The 20,848-nt window shown below is 38.9% G+C and overlaps 1 pseudogene; it reads right to left on the bottom strand.

Annotated features, from left to right (window-relative positions):
- Nucleotides 1-3,322: 3,322 nt before the first annotated feature.
- The window catches only part of LOC128567422 (peroxisomal membrane protein PEX13-like), a 31,524-nt pseudogene continuing 13,998 nt past the window's right edge, over nt 3,323-20,848 (bottom strand).

The following is a 20,848-nucleotide window of genomic DNA, read 5'->3' as shown; positions in this document are numbered from 1 at the left end:
TCAAAGAGGAGACAATGCCTCCCTGACTGGGCTGTCTAACTGTGCGACCTACAGGCAGGAGGAGTTCAGGCCTGATCCCCTCCATTGATCATTGGAAACTAGGGAGTATTCTATCTGCTTCTGTACCCAGCTGGGGGTTACCGTGGAGGAGTATGGTTTTCTCACTCAGAGACCACCCCCGCTTTGGCCACACTCCACTTCTGGAACCCTTGCATGTCAGGTCAGGTTCCCTCTGTGTTCCACAGAATTGGGGAGGTGTCTCTCCCAAATTTGACCCCAGTGGAAGTGACAGTGGAGCTGCCACCCCTGTAAGGGTTGGTGCTGCCACTGTCTGGGGTGGTGCCACCAGTCTAGGGTACTGCTATGCACAGGTTGCAGGAGCCGGGTGGGGAGCTGGAGGGCATTGCCACCAGCTGTGGGGGCTGCAGTATCCAGACAGGGAGCTGGAAGTCACAGCCGCCCACCGCCAGCTGTGGGTTGCAGGAGCTAGGCGGATAGCTGGGGAGTTGGAGGGCAGTGCTGCCCCACAGGTGGAGTGCTGGTGAGCACTGATATGATCCCCAGTGGTTGGTGGCCAGTCTCATGCTATGCTCTTTCCAACATGGGGCAAGTCTCTCTCTCTACTTGGTGACTCCCCACCTTTATAAAAGTTATAGTTTTAGCACAACTGGCCCACAGCCCATGAGATGCCCCACCCTGGCAAAAACCTGCAAGACTGTATGGATTCTGCAAGGAGTAGCCCTCCAGACTGCCAGAAGAGGGTGGAAGGGTGGAAGATTGGATTGGAGTTCAGAAATGTAGGGGGAGTATTAGTTCAACTTTTTTTTTTAAGCATTTTTTTTTATTGTTAAATCATAGCTGTGTACATTAGTGCAATCAAGGGGTACAATGTGCTGGTTTCATATACAATCTGAAATATTCTCATCAAATTAGTTCAACTTTTGTTCCAGGCAAGAGACTGCCTGGGCTTGCAGCAGTATCTCTCTGTGGATGGAGTCCCGGCCCTCAGTCACTCTCTCCCCTTTGGTGAAACAAAAGGTCCTCTGTTCACTACTCCTCGCCTCTAGCTGCTCTCATGAAGAGGGGAGGGGAAAGATTCCCATCCTTTTTGGGACAGGTTTTGTACCTGAAATTTGTTTCCTTGGAGTCCTAGCTTGCTTCATCAGGGGTGATGCGAACCTATCAATCCTCTTTCTCAGCTCCCCACCTTCTGCTTTATTGGGTTGGTTCTGGCCATTATTTCTCCCTCTGGACAGGATCCTCTGCCGAAAGCTGGCTTTAGTTGGCCATCATGCCTCTCCCCCCTACCCCCACCTTAATTCTTTTATAGAGACAAGGGTCTTGCTATATTGCTCAGGTTGGTCTCAAATTCCTATCTTCAAGCAATCTTCCAGCCTTGATTACCCAAAATTCTGGGATCACAGGCATGAATCACAGGGCCTGATCTGTTGCTCATTTTTAAAGATACTTGCACCAGGAATCTTATCTGGCAATTTTCTGAATCTCTTCCTTTAGCTATTTTCAGGAGGTGACATTTTATTTTCCAGTGACAAATCTACATGGAGTGTCAGCAACTGTAGCTGGGACTCAGTCAGACTTTTTTGAGGTCACCATGCTCAGCACATTGCACCACATTGCTGAGGGAAGGGCTGTCAGTCTTTATGCGTGGTGGAGATGGCCCAAAAGAACATCGGTGCCAATTCACACAACTATTAAATATGTTTTTTGTATAATGCTTAGAAAAATGCCTGCCACCTAGTAGTTGTAATGTAAGACAAATCAGTTTAGAGGAGCCAAGTGGGGCGAGGAGGTCTTAGGAGTTAAAGTTGCCAACAGGGCTTTTTTGTAATTAGCATAAATATAGAGATGAGATCATATTGAATTAGTGTGATTCCTAAGTTAAATAAAAGTATCCTTGTAAGAGACAGAAGAGAAACACAGGCAAACACAATGCAAAGATGGAGACCATCATTTCACGCTTATAAATAGCACACATGTGCTTTTTATTATGTGTTTATAATCTCAGCTTTACAGTAAGGTCAACTTATCCTAACAAAGAGTAAAAGTCACAACACAGGAAGGTCATTTTTTTCTTTTTTGACAATATTTTAAGTCAGTAAACTTCTAAAATACCCAAGTAAGTAGTAAAGAGCTACTTAGTTTCTGGGTTTATATAGCGCGGGTATGTTTTTTCCTAGCTGTTCTGTGTACAAGGTTGCCACAGTATTATTTCAACATGTACATCAAAATTAGGGCAAGCTGAAGTGCTTACCCTCATTAAACACAATTTTCTATTAGGGAGATAGTTTCACCTCTGTTTAGAAAAATATGTGAACGAATTTTGGTCCTCTAGTCAGGTTCAGACAAAGAAGAGTTCAGTACTTCGCACAAAAAAAAAAAAAACTCAACAATTTTTAGTCTCCTCCTAAGTCAGTGATGGAGATCCAGATACTGAAACACTGGAAAAATCTTGGTACAGGGAAAGGCATAGACCCAGCTGTACACTAGCAGACCCTGAAGAAAAAATGTCAGGATGGCTGAGAGGTTTGGTGTACATCCATTATTCTGTGTGGTACAGAATTATTATTTAAAATTCTATTTTAAATTCTTTTTTTAAACAGAGATCAGAAAATTTTATTATTCAATTTTCTTAAGGATTAAAAAAAAAATCAGATCTTTCGCCTGGTTCTCATATTGATATTATCACTCAATTTTTGAGGATTCCAAAAGGAATTCAGGAGTTTAAAAAGGATTACTGATCCCTATGCATTCTGTAGTTCATCAATTAACTCTTCCAGTAAAGCTAGGGATTTATTTAGTATTTATTTATTTATTTGAAACAGAGTCTCAAATTGTGGCCCTTGGTATAGTGCCATGATGTCATAGCTCACAGCAACCTCCACTCGGGCTCAAGCAATCCTCTTGCCTCAGTTTTTCTGTTTTTAGTAGAGACAGGGTCTCACTTATGTTCAGGCTGGTCTTGAACTTGTGAGATCAAGCAATCCACCCATCTTGGCCTCCCAGAGTGCTAGGAGCCACTGCACCTGGCCAAAGCTAGGGATTTACATAAGTTGAAAATGAAGCCAGTTGTCATAATCTTAAAATCTAGATGAAATGTCCTCATGGTCCAATAACTTGTAAAATGTGACCAGGGCACAAGACCAACATCCTTGTGTATAGCTTTAATAATTTCTAGCCTCAAAACACCTGGAATAGCCAATAACAAATGTTTGCTTTGGATTGTATATTAACTTCTTTGAGAGAAATAATTTTAGCAAGTACTCTAAAGTATTGTTCCACTTTAGACAAACATGAAAGATTATCAAAGATCTTGTTTATCTCTACCTTTTCCAGTAGAATCAGGTGCAAATGGAAACTTACCAGTTTCAACAAAAATAGATTCAAAGACAGCTTCTTATTCTTCCAGAGAATCAGCACTTGTAGTTCCTTTAATTAGTGTTGGGTCGGTAAAAGATAGTTGCTGCTTGGAAATTTTATTGGATTCCATCATTTTCCTACCTCTTCTTTTACGAAGAATTTTTACATAATTTACAGGTATAAGTTCCGTTGTTTGACCATGAAGACTAGCCAGAAGCTAGCCAAATACTGTGGGTTGTTGTACTATGAGAGCTAAGTTGAGCATATCACTAGTTTGGAAAGAAATTTCTTCTTCAGATACAGCAGCAAAATCATATTCTGGTGTAGCAACTACATGGTTATTCTCACCACTTGCCTAATTGTTGCATTTTACTTCATCACTGTGGGTAGACAGCAGCTTCCAGGTGAGGTAAGGACCACCAAGCAGTAAGAATACCACCAAGATTTTGCTAAGTTATCTGCTCTGTCCTCAGCATTAAGGTAAGCCATGGTTCTTTCACTCTGCCCACAGATTCTCATTCTCAGAACCTCTTCGTAAACCTACCATCTGCTGTAACCGCCTGTAAAGAGACCTTATAATCCTAACTAATCTAAAACCTGGAAAACCTTTGTAAAGTGTACTTTTTTTTTTTTTTTTTGTAGAGACAGAGTCTCACTGTACCGCCCTTGGGTAGACTGCCGTGGCGTCACACGGCTCACAGCAACCTCTAACTCTTGGGCTTACGCGATTCTCTTGCCTCAGCCTCCGGAGCAGCTGGGACTACAGGCGCCCGCCACAACGCCCGGCTATTTTTTTGTTGCAGTTTGGCCGGGGCTGGGTTTGAACCCGCCACCCTCGGCATATGGGGCCAGCGCCCTACTCACTGAGCCACAGGCGCCGCCCTGTAAAGTGTACTTTTAATTGAGAAAGTGATTTGCTACATCCAATACCGCCCTGAAATTGTTGTAGGTAGCTGAAAAGCTAGCATTCATCATCACACTGACAGAGGCAAATGCATACACAGTACTCTGATGGATTGAAATGACCTCTGCTGTTTTTTTCAGCTTGCTACAGGGCGGCAGATCATCTACTCAGGGGCAGTCATGGCCCAAACCACTATATCTGTAACTATAAGAGCTATAGTTTCCATAAAATGAATTTCCATAGGCACCATATCCAGAGGAAAATGAATTATAAGCGTGTCTTGAAAGTGTTCACATTGCTGCTTCCTGTTTGCCTTGGAGGTATAGGTGGGGGGCACTCTGGTAAGTGTTGGTTGTCCAGGTCTTGTCACTAAAGTAGGACCCAAAGCTGCTGATTGGAAAGTGGGGCTGGGTCCTAGCCCTGGCCCAGCTCCTGGAATTTGGTGGGTGTCCCAGAGTTTCAGGGAAGGAGGTGGCTGGGACACATTTCCTCCACTCCTCTCTGCTACCACTCCTTACCTCAACCGTCCAGGCCCGAGTACATCTCTATCTAAAAGTCTTGCCTTGTTTTTGTTATTTGCTGTAATTCTCATCCATCACTCCCAAATCTTCATCACTCAGTTTCAATAACAACCTATCTTGTTTCATGTTTATTCACTTTCTCTTTTTTTTTTTTTTTGTAGAGACAGAGTTTCACTTTATTGCCCTCGGGTAGAGTGCCGTGGCATCACACGGCTCACAGCAACCTCCAGCTCTTGGGCTTACGCGATTCTCTTGCCTCAGCCTCCCGAGCAGCTGGGACTACAGGCGCCCACCACAACGCCGGGCTATTTTTTTGTTGCAGTTTGGCCGGGGCTGGGTTTGAACCCACCACCCTCGGCATATGGGGCCGGCGCCCTACTCACTGAGCCACAGGCGCTGCCCACACTTTCTCCTTTTTAATGTTTTTTTTTTTTTTTGTAGAGACAGAGTGTCACTGTACCGCCCTAGGGTAGAGTGCCGTGACGTCACACAGCTCACAGCAACCTCTACTCTTGGGTAGAGTAGACAGCTGGGGCAGTAGACGCGATTCTCTTGCCTCAGCCTCCCGAGCAGCTGGGACTACAGGCGCCCGCCACAACGCCCGGCTATTTTTTTGTTGCAGTTTGGCCGGGGCTGGGTTTGAACCCGCCACCCTCGGCATATGGGGCCAGCGCACTACTCACTGAGCCACAGGCACCGCCCTCCTTTTTAATGTTTATTATTTTATTCATAAATATTTTAGTCTATCTCTAAAGTGTGAAGATTCTTTTTTTTTTTTTAATTTTCATCAAACTGTATAATATAGTCTTCATGGCATTTTCTTAGATATTGTATGAAGACATTTGTATTCTGCATTTAGTAAGTTTCCCCTGTACCCATTCTAAGATGCACCGTAGGTATGGCCCCACCAATTACCCTCCCTCCACCCTAACCTCCCCACTTCCCTCCCCTCCCTTGGCCCTTTCCTCGTATTCTTGTGCTATAGTTGGGTTATAGCCTTCATATGAAAGCTATAAATTAGCTTCATAGTAGGGCTGACTACAAGGGTGAGGATTCTTATTTCATATATAACCATGATATAATTATCATACCTAGAAATAATTGATTATAATTTCTTAATATCATCAAATATTCTGTCAGTGTTGAAATTTTCCTGGTTGTCTTAGGTTTATTACTTATTTAGTTAATAAATAAGTAATGGCTGGTACAGTGACTCTGCCTATCCTCGTAGCACTCTGGCAGTGGCTCTGCCTATAATCTTAGCTGAGGTGAGTAGATTGCTTGAGCTCATGAGTTTGAGACCAGCCTGAGCAAGAGCAAGACCCCATCTCTAAAAATAGCCATGCATTGTGGTGGATGCCTGTAGTCCCAGCTATTCTGGAAGCTGAAGAAAGACAAATGGGTGGCACCTGTGGCTCAAGGAGTAGGGCGCTGGTGCCATATGCCGGAGGTGGCAGGTTCAAACCCAGCCCCAGCCAAAAACCACAAAAAAAAAAAAAAAAAAGAAAGACAAATGTTTAAGCCCAAGAGTTTGAGGTTGCTGTGAGCTGTGATAACACTGCATTCTACCACGGGTGTCAGAGTGAGACTCTATCTCCAAAAAAAGAAGCAAACAAACAAACAAAATGAGGGTATAGGAGTGCTCATTGCCACTTACATCCAGGTCTTTTCAATGGACAGTTACATCATTCTGATGTTGACAATTCAACATCTACAGGGTTTTTACTTAACCTCATTGATCCTATATACTACATATTTATATCTTCTTTCTTCTACACAGGAAACCCTAGTTCTCAAAAACATCAACATTATTACTTATGTGTCTTATTACGTGATACACAGAGTAGTCTCAGAATACCACCAAAACAATATAATTGCTGAAATTAATTTAAAATATTTTATAGCTCTTTTTATCTTTAGGCTATATCTTAGTAGGAACATATATATTTAAAATAATTTGACTGTTTCATTTTATATGTTGATTTTTACAATTCATTGAAAATTATGTCCTTGATAACTATAAAACTATGATGAAATATTTAGCTGGGTGTGATGGCTCAAACCTGTAATCTTAGCCCTCTAGGGGGCAGAGGCAGGTGGATTGCCTGAGCTTAAGTGTTCGAGACCAGCCTGAGCAAGAGTGAGAGTCCATCTCAAAAATAGCTGGGTGTTATGGCAGGTGCATATAGCCCCAGCTATTCAGGAGGCTGAGGCAAAAGGATCACTCAAGGAGCCCAAGAGTTTGAGGTTGCTGTGAGCTGTGATGTCACAGCTCTCTACCAAGGTTAGCAGAATGAGACTTTCTCTCTCTCTCTCTCTCTCTCTCTCTATATATATACATATATATACATATATATACATGTATAATACACATATATATATATTTAGACATTAACTTTGAAATGTGCAATGGAGACCTATTTTTACAAAATAGCTTTGGTGAATTTGTGAGCAAAATGTTTGAATATACCATTAATCTATATTACATTAAATAAGGTCCTAAATTTAAAAAATTCATGATGAAGGGGATGGGGGAGAGCGTGAGAGAGAATCAAGAGTAGAGTATTTCAGTAGTAACTGAAATTGATTCAAATAGTGTGGGAGAATTAAGCAAATATGATTATAAAAATTCAAGTTTCTAAAATAATTTTTAAATTTGAAGTATATTTCTAGGAATAAAAAGTGAGTGAGCTTTGATTCTTTTTTCTCTGATCCAAGGAGTGACCACTGTACCATGACATTAAACATTATGTCCGTTGATGAGTTGGCAATATCTGAGTCTAACTCACATTATTTTATTTTTATTTTTTTTGTAGAGACAGAGTCTCACTGTACCACCCTTGGGTAGAGTGCCATGACGTCACACGGCTCACAGCAACCTCTAACTCTTAGGCTTACACGATTCTCTTGCCTCAGCCTCCCAAGCAGCTGGGACTACAGGCGCCAGCCACAACGCCTGGCTATTTTTTTGTTGTTGTTGCAGTTTGGCCAGGGCTGGGTTTGAACTTGAACCCGCCACCCTCAGCATATGGGGCCGGCGCCCTACTCACTGAGCCACAGGTGCCGCCCCTAACTCACATTATTAAACAGTTGAATTATAATTTCCAAACACAGTAGCAGGCCTTAAGAGATGTTTTTGATAAATGTCTTTAATTACAAAACATTATAATTAATGCCTAATAGTTAACATAGAGATATCACTTGCTCAAAGGAATATATTTGCGGTCAAATAAGAGCAGGAACAGGAAACATTAAATAATGGAGTTACAAGTTAAGGCTGATGTATCAGGAAATGGGACAAAAGGAGGGTGGAGCTAATCAGGAAGCCCTATTTGCAGCAGTTGCCATGGTGTGAGTGTGTATTTGTGGCCCTGTCTGCTACTAACAGTGGTTCATGTTTACAAATCAAATATGAATAAACTCAAATGCACAGTACACACTATCTAAATCCAGTAGTGTTCTAAGAAATAACAAGTTTAGCAAACAAATTAAGTCTTTATATTGGCAATTTCCATATGTGATTCTATGTAGTGCTGTTAACCTTGCTAGGAGATCTGAATGCTATGTTGCTTAAATATAAACTACTAATGTTCATTGGTACCAGACTTTGAATATTTGCTACAGGATTCAATTTTTATTTATTAATTTTTTTGAGACACTGTGTCACCCTTGGTAAAGTGTCGTGGCATCACAACTCACAGCAACCTCAAACTCTTGGGCTTAAGTAATTCTTTTCCCTCAGCTTCCCAAGTAGTTGTGACTACAGGGGCCTACCACAAAGCCCAGCTATTTTTTGGTTCTAGTTGGCCCGGGCTGGATTCGAACCCACCAGCTCCAGTGTATGTGGCTGATGCCCTAGCCAATGAGCTATAGGCACCAAGCCAGAATTCAATTTTTGTAAATAATTCTAGTCATAGGAAAATGCAAATTAAAATTACTGTGAGACATAACTACGTGCCCATAAGAATGGTTAGAATGAAATGCTTATAGTTTTCATTTGTTCCGTGGGGACGTATTCCTCACGTGTTCAAAATTATGCTTAATTATTCCCCCTTTTTCACTAGCAGACTCTAGATGGATGCCAGGCTATTTGTTATCCTTTGCTTTTCTTCTTTTCCTTGTATATTTTACTATTGTTGTTTGAGTTAGGGATTTCTGGATCAACTGTTTGCCAGAATTTCCTCTAGGGGCCAGGATAACAATCCATGCTAAGAGATTCTTATTTTTCAAATGTTTATCTTTCTTTTCTGTTCTGACAAAATCAACTGGGTTTGTCCAATTCTGTTTATCTTCATGATTCTTTATGAAGCCTTGCATTTTTGCATTTATGTATTTAACTGCTCCCAGGGGGACCTTCTGCCACCCCTAACCCCATTCTTGGGATCCTCTTTGGCAGACACAAACAAAGGATATAGATTTTGCCCTCCAGAGGGGATTGCTCATTTCTAGGAAGCATATGCTTTACTGTGTGGCTTCATGGTATCTGTTATTACCGGGCTCTGTCTTGTGAACTTTCCTTCTTTTGTGTATCCTGGATAATTACTCTTTTTGTCATGTGAACTTAGCAGTTTTGCTGTGGGAAGCCACAACAGAGTTGCAAATGTGTTTAAGTGCAGGATTCACAGAAAGGTTTTAAAAATGATAGATGTGAGGAATCAATAGTAAATATTCAGTCTTCTAAAATAGGGCCTTATAATCAGCAAGAACTTCTGTAATTAAAGACAGGAGCTGCAATGGGAGAGTTAGAGATAGACATTTTAGAATGTGTTGGGTAAGGAGACACCCAGAGGTGAACTGATTCAAAAAAAATACATTACTTAAAAGAGAGGGAAGTTAGTGGAGTTGGGAGCAGAATCCCTTGGTGTTCTTCACTGAAGGTAGTGAAAGAACTATAGAAGCATGGAACTGAGGGTAGGAGTTTAATGAACAAGATCTGAAGTTCAGGGTTCAAACCCACCAGCCTGGGTGTTATAGGAATACAGCAGGAAGTGACATGTATTATAGGAATAGAGCAGGAAGCTCTTGAACTAAGAGACTGAGAAAGCTGTCCCTTCCCTCACGGCAAGATATCTGCCTACTAATTTCAAAATACCAACTCATTCATATATGATAAAGACAGTAATTAAGTAACTAGAACATCCAAAGAAAGATAAAATAAAAGGGCAAAATTCAACTGAAAATAGACACAAAATTTTCCTGCTAAGAAACTCACTAGAAAAGCATTGCTTCAAAGCAAGGGAAAATTGCAACATAATATTTCAACGTGAATAAAGGATTTATAGCTAGGAAGACAATAAAAAAATAAAATACAAGATCTCAGGGAAGAGTTGGCCAATAAAAGGCAGGTGATGGTCAGTCAAGACAAAGATGTGAAATGGTAACTGGTAGAACTTAGCAAAGAAATAAAGAAGACAGATGGAATCATTTCATAAAGATTAAATTCCAAGGAACATAAGAGAAAATAGACACCACAGAAAGCACAGCAAGACACAGAGAGTATAAACTTTAGAAAAGTGAAAGAGAAACAAGCAAAACTATTTTTAGAAGAGATGAAGTGAAAGTTAGAGAAGTCAGTAAAAAATAATTCAAAATATAAAACATTGGAGTTTATCCAATCATAGGAAAAGCAAAAGAATGGAGCAGAACAAAAGTTAAAAAGGTATTCTTGGAGATTTGAATCTGTACATTAAAATCCAAGATCCAAGTTATTTTGTTTTTTTTTTTGTTTATTTGTTTTTGAGACAGAGTCTCACTCAGTTACCCTGGGGTTGAGTGTCATGGCCTCATAGCTCACAGCAAGCTCAAACCCTTGGGTTCAAGTGATAATTTTGCCTCAGCTTCCTTTCTAATGCTGATTAAATTTCACTTTACTTTTTCTAGAATCAGTCTAGACATTTGTTTACTCAATTATTTATATTTTTTGAAGAATGAGTTTTAAGCTTTTATATATTTTCTGTTTTTTTCCTTACATTATATTCCATTAATTTATGTTGTCATTGTCCTCTGGCCAGTGGCCATCAGGAACATACCTATAATTGAACAAATTGGATCTATCACTTGCTATGGCAAGGAAGAATTGTCATTGTGGGGGAACTGCAGGCCATCTCCACCAGTGGGTATTTAAAAGACTAGTTAAAGTATTTGCTCTTTGGGTAGATTTGGGGAAGGTTTAAGAAAGTATGATTTTGCTTTGTCAGGAAGTAAGGTCATCAGTAATCAGGCTTCTTAATCTTATTCATACCAAGAGCAGACTTGAGTGAGAATAAAGTAATTGTTGAAGAAGCAATTGTCTTCATATTAACCAAAAAAAGGGATGTTTGTATTTTGTGAATTGCACAGTGATCTTGTTTTGGTCTCTGCTCAAACCAAATTATTAAATTGTCTTGCTTTTTCTCACTTTATTATGATCTCAGAGTGACCTTATCTGATACTGGTGATCTGTAAGATTGTTTCTAACAGGAGAATAACAGGGCCCCTATCTGTGAGCAGCAGGCCAGCTCCAAACTACATAATTCTAGACCTAAGTGCAAACCAGCTTCTGAATGTCTGGGTAAAGCTTGTAACTTTTCCATTAACATATGTTTTAAATTATTGTCAAATTAAAATAGATCAAAAAATAACAGAAAATGCCAAAAATCTCTTAAATTTCTGATGAGAAGATAAATTGCTACAATCATTCGGAAAAGTGATTTACTTAAGTGAAACATACTATGCTCTATGTCCTAGAAATTTCACTTCTGGGAAAGTAGCCAATGGAAATGAGGACATATGTCTACCAAAAAAAAAAGTACAAGAATGTTCATAGCTTCATATGTAACAACTCAAAACTAGACATAATTCAAATGTCTGCTGAAAGTAGAAATGGTAAATATATCATATTTTCATATAATGGAGTATGCTCAAAAAGACTAGACAAAACCAAACTACTGATACATGGAAAACCAGACCTAACAATGAGGGGTATAAGGCAGATCCAAGAATCTACACCTTGTAGAAGTCCATTTATATCAAGTTCAAAAATAGACAGTGTCTGGGCGGCGCCTGTGGCTCAGTCGGTAGGGCGCTGGCCCCATATACCGAGGGTGGCGGGTTCGAGCCCGGCCCCGGCCAAACTGCAACCAAAAAATAGCCGGGCGTTGTGGCGGGCGCCTGTAGTCCCAGCTACTCGGGAGGCTGAGGCAAGAGAATCACTTGAGCCCAGGAGTTGGAGGTTGCTGTGAGCTGTGTGAGGCCACGGCACTCTACCAAGGGCCATAAAGTGAGACTCTGTCTCTACAAAAAAAAAAAAAAAAAAAAAAAATAGACAGTGTCTAGTTGGTCAATGTCAGAATAGTGACTATTCTTATATATTGACTATGAGAGGACATAGGGACCATTGAGGGTGCTGGAAAAATAGTACATATTAATTTCATTTGTGGGATTAAAAACAAGTAAAAAGTTGTGTAGCTATGCATTAAGGACTCGTGCACTTCCCTCCGGAAAACAAAACAACAACAAACCTCCACAAGGACCCATAAAACATCAACAAAGACAATCAATGTGAAAAAACATTAGGATGAGAAGTATGGTCAAGTTGGCCAGCTGCTCACAAACATCTATGTTTCCTCTTTATTTCTGGCAAAGCTATATTATTTTTCCCAGTTTCTCTCTCAGTTCAGCTCAGTGAAATTTAAGCAGATTGATACACACAATTTCTGGGCTATGCCCATGAAGACTTCATGCCTGGGTATGGCTCCTTCATGCTCATCAGGCCTGCTGGCTACAGGGAACATGCAAATCACATGCTAAATTCACTGGCCTGAATCTCTGAATGGCTCTGTGGAGGAGGCCTACAAGTTGTTCAGGACATCATATTGCTTTTGAGTAAGAAACTTATATTTGAGCCATTATACATTTTTACTTGCCCCCTCCCCCTTTTTGCTGATACATAATATTTGTTAACTTCTACGGGGTATGTGTTACATGCATAGGATGTGGAATGATCAAGCCAGAGTGCTTAGGGGATTGATTACTTTGAGTATTTATCATTTCATTTATCATGTGTGGTGAACATTCAAGTCCTCTCTTCTAGCCATTTTGAAATACCCCAAACATTGTTGTTAACTATTGTCACCCTACTCTGCTATGGAACACTGAAACTTACTCTTCCTGTTAATTTATATTGTTTATCAATTATATGTTTGTACTCATTAACCAAGCTCTCCTCATTCTGTCCTCATCCCTCACAACTTTCCCAGCCTCTGGTAATTATCATTCTTTCTCAATCTCCACAAGATCAAAATTTTTTTAGCTTCCATATATAAGTGAGAGTGTTAGATATTTGCCTTTTTGTTCCTGGCTTATTTCAGTCAGCGTAATGACCTCCAGTTCCATGTATGTTGCTCCAAATGACATGATTCCACTATTATTTTATGATGATTAGTATTTCATTGTGTATATACAATGTTATTTATCCATTCATCTGTTGATGAACATTTAGTTTAATTCCATATCTTTGTTATCATGAATAAACATGGGGTCAGATATCCCTTTAATATAATGATTTCCTTTCCTTTGGATAAACATCTATTAGGATTTCTTGATCATGTGGAAGTCCTGTTTTTTGAGAAATCTCCATAGTGTTTTCCATGAAGTTTTTATTAATTTACATCTCCACTATCTGTGTATAAGAGCTCCTTATTCTCCACATCCTCACCAGCAATTGGGGTGAGATGATGTCTTATTGTGTTTTTGATTTGCATCATGATTAGTGACGCTGAGCATTTTCTTATATAGCTGCTGGTCATTTGTAAGTCTTCTTTTGAGAAGTGTCAAAGCATGTGCTTTGTCCCTTTTTTAATGTTTTTTTTTTTTTTTCTTTTTACCATTGAATGTTGAAGTTCCCTCTTATATATTCTGGAAATTAATCCCGTGTCTAATGAGAAATTTGGAAATATTCTATCTAAGGGTAGTCTCTTCACTGTTATTTCGTTTGCTGTACAGAAGCTTTTTAGTTTAATATAGTCCCATTTGTCTATTTTTGGTTTTGTTGCCTGTGCTTTTAAAGTTTTAGCCATAAAACTTTGCCTAGATCAATATCTTGAAGCATTCATGCTATTTTCCTCTAGTAATTTTACCCTTTCAATTCTGCCATTTAGGTCTTTGATCCATTTTGAGTTGACTTTTATATTGGGGAAGAGGTGAGGGTCTAGTTTCATTCTTTTGCATATGGTTATCCAGTTTTTACAGTACCATTTATTGAAAAGGGTGTCCATTCCCTAGTGTATTAATATGTTCTCAACACTTTTATTGAAAATCAGTTGGCTATAAATATGTGGATTCATTTCTGGGTTTTCTATTCTGTTTCCTTGGTCTATATATCTCCTTTTATACCAATACTGTGCAGTTTTGGTTACTATGGCCTTGTAATATACTTTGAAGTAAGGTAGTGTGATACCTCCAGGTTTATTCTTTTTGCTCAACTTTGCTCTGGCTATTTGGGCTTATTGGTTTCATATAAATTTTAAGATTGTTTTTCTATGAAAAATAGCCTTAGTATTTCTATAAAGAATACATTGAATCAGTAGATTGCTTTGGGTAGAATGGCCATTTTAATGATACTAATTCATCAATCCATGAGCATGGGATGTCTTTACATTTTTTTGTATCCTTTTAAATTCCTTTTGTCAATGTTTTGTTGTTTTTCTTGTAGAGCTCTTTTACAACCTTGCTTAAATTTATTCCTATGTCTTTGTTTGTTTGTTTTTTGTAGTTTTGAATGAGATTGCCTTCTTTTCCAGCTAGTTCATTACTGGAATATAGAAATGCAGTTGACTTTTCTGTGTTGCCTTTGTACACAGCAACTTTACGGAATTTATTTATAGAATCCAGGTGTTTATTGGTGAAGTAGGTTTGCCTAGATATAAGATCATGTTGTTAAGTTAGGAGGGACAACATGGCTGCCTTTTATTTCTTTCTCTTGCCTAATACTTTCATTTTGCTGTTTTCAGTAACTTCTCTGTCTTTCACTTTAGATAGTTTGACTATAACACACGTCTGCCATGGAGAAGAACTTTTTGCATTATATTTGTTCATGTATCTTTCAACTTCCTGTTTCTGGATGTGTAAGCTTCTTTCTAGATTTGGGGAGTTTTTATCTAATATCTTATTAAATAAGTTAAATAGAAAAAACCCTTTTGTTTTCTCTTTACACCATGGAACACTGATAATTTCAATATTTAGTTGCTTTATGTTGTCCCAAATGTTACTAAGACTTGGCTTATTCTTTTGTATTTATTTTTGTCTGACTGGATTAAGCTCTGAGATTCTTTCTTCTACTTGATTTAGACTATTTTTTGAAGCTTTTCAAATGTATTTTACATTTCATTCAATGAGTTCTTCAGTTCCAAAATTTCTATTTGGTTCTTTTCAAATGCATCTATCTCCTTGATAATTTCTCATTCATATCCTGAATTGTCTAATTGCTTTTCAGAATTCTTTTTGTGTGTGTGTGTGTGTGTGTTTTATTATTGGGGATTCATTTAGAGTACAAAGAACTAGGTTACACTGATTGCAACTGTTAGGTAAACCCTCTTATAATTGTGTCCCACCCCAAAAGTCACACACTATAACCCCCTACCCCCACCCTCCTTCCCTTTCTCTGCTCTTTTCTTCCCCCACCCTCCACTTTGTATTAGGTCATCAACTGTCCTCATATGAGAATTGAGTACATAGGATTCTTGCTTCTCCATTCTTCTGATGTTTTACTAAGAATAATGTGTTCCACTTCCATCCAGGTTAGTGCAAAGGATGTAAAGTCTCCATCTTTTTTAATGACTGAATAGTATTCCATGGTATACATATACCACAGCTTGTTAATCCATTCCTGGATTGGTGGGCATTTAGGCTGTTTCCACATTTTGGTGATTATAAATTGAACTGTGATAAACAGTCTAGTGCAAGTGTTCTTATGATAAAAGGATATTTTTCCTTCTGGGTAGATGCTCAGTAATGGGATTTCAGGATCAAATGGGAGGTGTAGCTTGAGTTCTTTGAGGATTCTCCATATTTCCTTCCAAAAAGGTTGTATTAGTTTGCAGTCCCACCAGGTTTGTAAAAGTGTTCATTTCTCTCCACATCCGCACCAGCATCTGCAGTTTTGAGATTTTGTGATGTGGGCCATTCTCTCTGGGGTTGGTGTTATCTCAGGGTGCTTTTGATTTGCATTTCTCTAATAATTATGAACTATGAGCATTTTTTTATATGTTTGTTAGCCATTCATCTATCTCTTTAGAGAAGGTTCTATTCATCTCTCTTGCCCTTTGATATATGTTATTGTTAGATTTGTTCGTGTGGATTGAGTTCTTTATAGATCCTAGTTATCAAACTTTTGTCTGATTCAAAATATGCAAATATCCTTTCCCATTGTGTAGGTTGTCTATTTGCTTTGATTGTTCTCTCCATAGCTGTACGGAAGCTTTTCAGTTTAATTAAGTCCCATTTGTTTATTTTTGTTGTTGTTGCAGTGATGGCAGTATCATTGGTGGAACAACTCACTGGAAACTAAGCCGTCTGTGCTCTTGTTTGTGGTTGCTATGACAAGTTGAGTTAGCCTGTCCTGTAGCCTACTGGTGGTGTGTGTCAGCTGTGTTGGTACCAGCAGGTTGGGGCAGCTTAAACTCAGCCCCCAGGAGGAATATGCAGGTGCTAATCATGGTGGACTGGGCTGGGTGACCTCCAGTCCTCTGGATGGCATGTACTAGAGGGATGATAATGAGCTGGTGCATTTGTCCTTAAGCCACTATGGTGGCTGTGGTAGGCAAGGGTATGGTGTTCCCCAGGCTATTGAAAGAACACTTAGCAGTGGTTGTGCTATGGCTTGGGCCTGGAGAGAGCAGAGCCCCTGTTAGCTTCAGGGCATGTGGTTTGCTTACATCTCTGTAGCAGCTCAAAGAAGTGGCAGAGAGATTTGTCCTCTCCCCTCTCCTTGGCTTAGCAGTGATAGCATAGCATTGACATCAGCCCCAGGGTAGGACACAACATACTTAGGGGCTTCATTCTCAGAAAGGCAACAAGCTGCAGTCCCTGAGGGTTTGAATCCTGTGGAACTTACTGTGAATTCCCCCTAGAGCAATGCCTCTGTGCAATCTTTAGGCAGCTCCCTGTGTTAGTATTGAGGCCCATGAGGGTCAAGGGACTTTCCTGTATGTAGGATTGTACAAGTCCTTGGCAAAAATGTGGAGTCTTGGGGGTCCCGTCACTTTCTTTCTTTCTTTTTTTTGAGACAGAGTCTGACTTAGTCATCCTGGGTAGAGTGCTGTGGCATCATAGCTCACAGCAACCTCAAACTCAGGCTCAACCAATCATCCTGCCTCAGCCTCCCAAGTAGCTGTGACTATAGTTGCTCCCCCAATATTCAGCTAGTTTTTCTATTTTTTTTTTTTATAGAGATGGGTTTTTACTCTTGCTCTGGCTAGTATTAAACTCCTGAGCTCAGGTGATCCACCCTCTTCAGCCTCCCAGAGTGCTGGGATTATAGGTGTGAGCCACTACTCCTCTCACTTACCTTTTTCCTGCATCCAGCCAATCCTGGCTGAACAGGCTGAGTCTTCCTGCTCCTTCCCTGGGGGTGTTTCCTGTCATTTCTCTTTTCTATTCCTGTGTTCACTCTTAGATGCTCTATTCAAAGTATAATTATCTTGTTTCTATTTTCTTCTTAGTACAGTATCTCAAGAATGAAAAAAAAGAAGTATCCAAAGTACTCAATACTACTATGAAATCAATATATAATTACCTACACATTCATATGAATGATAAAACATAACTATAGTCCAGAAAGTTGAAGGAAAGAGAAGAGAGAGGGAAGAAGAGGGAGAAGGCAAGAGGAGGGAGGGTATTTGGAGACATCTCACCTAATGTGCATGATGCAATGGTACATTTTAAAACTATTAAGAAAAGAGTATAATTGTGATAGATGAGTTAATCAGTTCAATGTGACTATTTCACATTGTATATCAAATCAGTACACTGAACCCCATAAATGCATCAATGTACACAATTATTTGATAAAAACAAAAACATTTTAAAAAGAATAGGTAAACAAATTATGATATAGAATATTAAGTAATAAGGAGTGAACTACAAATAAAACAACATAGAAGAATATAAATGATATGCTATGTGAAAAAGTATACTCATACTTTATGGTTCCATTCACATGAAATCATAGAATATATAAAATCATTCCATCAAGGAAAAGATCTGAACAATGGTTAACTTGAGAAAACAAGGATGGAATGAGAAGGGATGTGAATAAGTTCTAAGTTATAGTTTTTTACTTCAAAATAAAATATGTGCAGTGTGCATAGGAATTTGTTCAGATTTTTTTGAAACTATAGTCTGACCCTCAACGGTCTAAGGGACAGTGAACTGGACCCCTGTTTAAAAAGTTTGAGGATGCCTGGTTTAAGTCTCTGCTGTGGAGAGGTACAGACACCTGCGGCACCCCACCCCACCCCCACCATTCAGTTCTTTTCCACTACAGCATTTCCGCAGTCAACCTTAGAGTCCCAGGTGGACAGCCCTAGGGACTGTTATTAGTAGTTATTACAAACTACTATAAACATTTTTATACAAATCAATTTGTGATCCCATGGTTCCATTTTTCTTATCTGATAAACAGAATGTTCTTGGTTCGTAAGGTATAAACTTAGTTTTATAACATGCCATATCTTTTCCCAAAATAGTTGTGCCATTTTACATTCTTACTAATGTGTGAAATCTTCAGTTGTTTTATCATGTTGCCAACACATGGTGTGGGCAGTCATTTTAATTTTAGCCATCTGATGTATACAGTGGTATTTGTGTTATGGTTTGCATTTTCCAATGACAAATGATTTCTGTGTATGCCCTTGTTTTCCCCATAAGTGAAACTTAACAATTCTTTAGTACTAAATGGTCCAGCTTTCAAAATCCTATTGGGGTTATGATCAAAACTGTTTTAGTCCTTCATAATCTTCATATTTATTCTTTTTCTATTTACATTATAAAAACCTTTTATCTTTCAGGAAAAATTTATATAGGCTTAAAACTTGTTTTGTTAGGCTAATTCCTAGATATTTTATTCATTGTGGATATTATAGACAGGATATCTTTAAAAATGTTTTTCCATTTATTAATGCTATATAGGAAATATTGGTTTGTATTTATCCTCTATCCAGTAACATAAAACTTTATCGTAAGTTATTATAGTTATAAGAGTTTCTCAGTTCCAGTTATGTTAAATAAGTCAGTCTGTTTCAAACAGGTTCCTTAGTGTCTCTATTGCATTGTATGCACATACTAGTTCTCAAGCATGCTAATTTTGCCTTTCAAGAGACATTTGGCAATGCCTGGAGATGTTTTTTGGTTGTCACAACTGGGGAAGATACTATAGTAAGTAGAGGTCAAGGATATTGCTAAATATTGTATTACACAGAGGACAGCTTCTCACAACAAAGAGTCATCTGGCTCAAAAGGTCAAGATTACCACAGTTGAGAAACTGCCTCAAAAGGTCAAGATTACCACGGTTGAGAAACTGCTTGAGAACTTTCAAAAAAACATTGAATAGTGACCTCTTATCTGATTTTAATGTGAATGTCCATCAATATTCAAGTATAAAATTGGATATAAATTAGTAATAAGAGTGGAACACTTATTCAAGAGTGCTTTATAAACTAATAATTCTCTAATGGTGACAGCAGCTCACTGTGGCAGTAATTCTCAGGAAAAGGTAAGTTGTAGAAAATGTATAAAGGAAGAGAAGAAGTACACTACATGGTTGACTATCATCTGTGGACATGCCCCACCAGAATTAGTAAAGCATGAAGTACTATGTGTGTACGATGTTAATGTCAGCCAGACAGGTGGAAGGCCTTGTCACACTTTGCCATTAAAACAATTCATAGTGAATGTCTTCCGTAGTTATAAGCTTACATAAGGTTTCTTAATCATTTTATATCTGAAAAGGTCTGTTCTGCCCTGAGTTTTTCCCCCTTCACTATTTGATGTTTATTTTCTATTTGAAGCTAGTATTGAAAAGTTATTAATCTGTCAGTTTTATTTTCTTTGTAAATAACATTTCTTATCCTTGATGTTACTATGGGCTAATGTCAACTTCTCTTTCCTCCTGGAGCTCCAACTATATCTTTTGGTTGGAACCTCATTATTTTTAAACACTTTAAATACCACTTCTTTATTGGTTTGGCTGAAAAATCTGATGTTACTTCTAGATCACTTGCTTGATTACCTGTGTTTGAATATTCAGACCATTTCTTCACTTGAATTTTTTCCAAAATAGCTAATAGGTTTGCTCTTAGAACCACTTGTTCTTGTTTCACATAAGGTACTCTTCTGCTTAAAGATGCAAAATGTTTTAAGATTCTGCTTCGATTCTAGTGACATGATTTTTATTTCAAGTGCCTCTGTTATGTATTGGATTTCCTCAAGTTTAAGAAGTAGGAATATATTATAAAACCAACAGTACATAATCTGATCAGATCCCAGATACTTCCTAAGTATTAATTTCATTCTCTCACTAACTTCATGAGCTAAGTACTATTAAGCCACCACACTTGACTAACCTGAGGCATCCAAGAGGTAAAAATTCACTCAAGCACATAGAGCTAGTGAAGTTTTGGATCGGGGACACTATCTTTTAACACTCCATTTCTTCCCAGGTGGGCCAGACACACAAAACCTTGAGAAGTCTGATCAAAGCTTGCATGCTCATTGTTTGCTCCCCCAAATGATTACCCTAGTAGCTGCTTGTTGGTTCACAGTGGAGTGGGTAGGGAGATCCACACACAGCTGTGGTACACTAATTGACTATGTATCCTTCTGTTGCTGTCTCCCTCTGGCTCTGTGAAGGAACTGTACATCATTCAGGTGAGACGCACCCTTTCTAGACCAAGCACTCTTGCTCTCAAGTTTAGCTTTGGATTTAATTTGCAGAAACCCCTACAAATTTCTGAACTTAAAGTATACATACAAATAGGGGAGGAATGCATTGAGAGTTAAGGTTTTACC

This window comes from Nycticebus coucang, chromosome 16, assembly GCF_027406575.1.
Source record: "Nycticebus coucang isolate mNycCou1 chromosome 16, mNycCou1.pri, whole genome shotgun sequence".
NCBI classification, from domain to species: domain Eukaryota; kingdom Metazoa; phylum Chordata; class Mammalia; order Primates; family Lorisidae; genus Nycticebus; species Nycticebus coucang.
The sequence above is the reverse complement of the archived record's forward strand: the minus strand, read 5'-3'. Positions and strand labels throughout refer to the sequence as shown.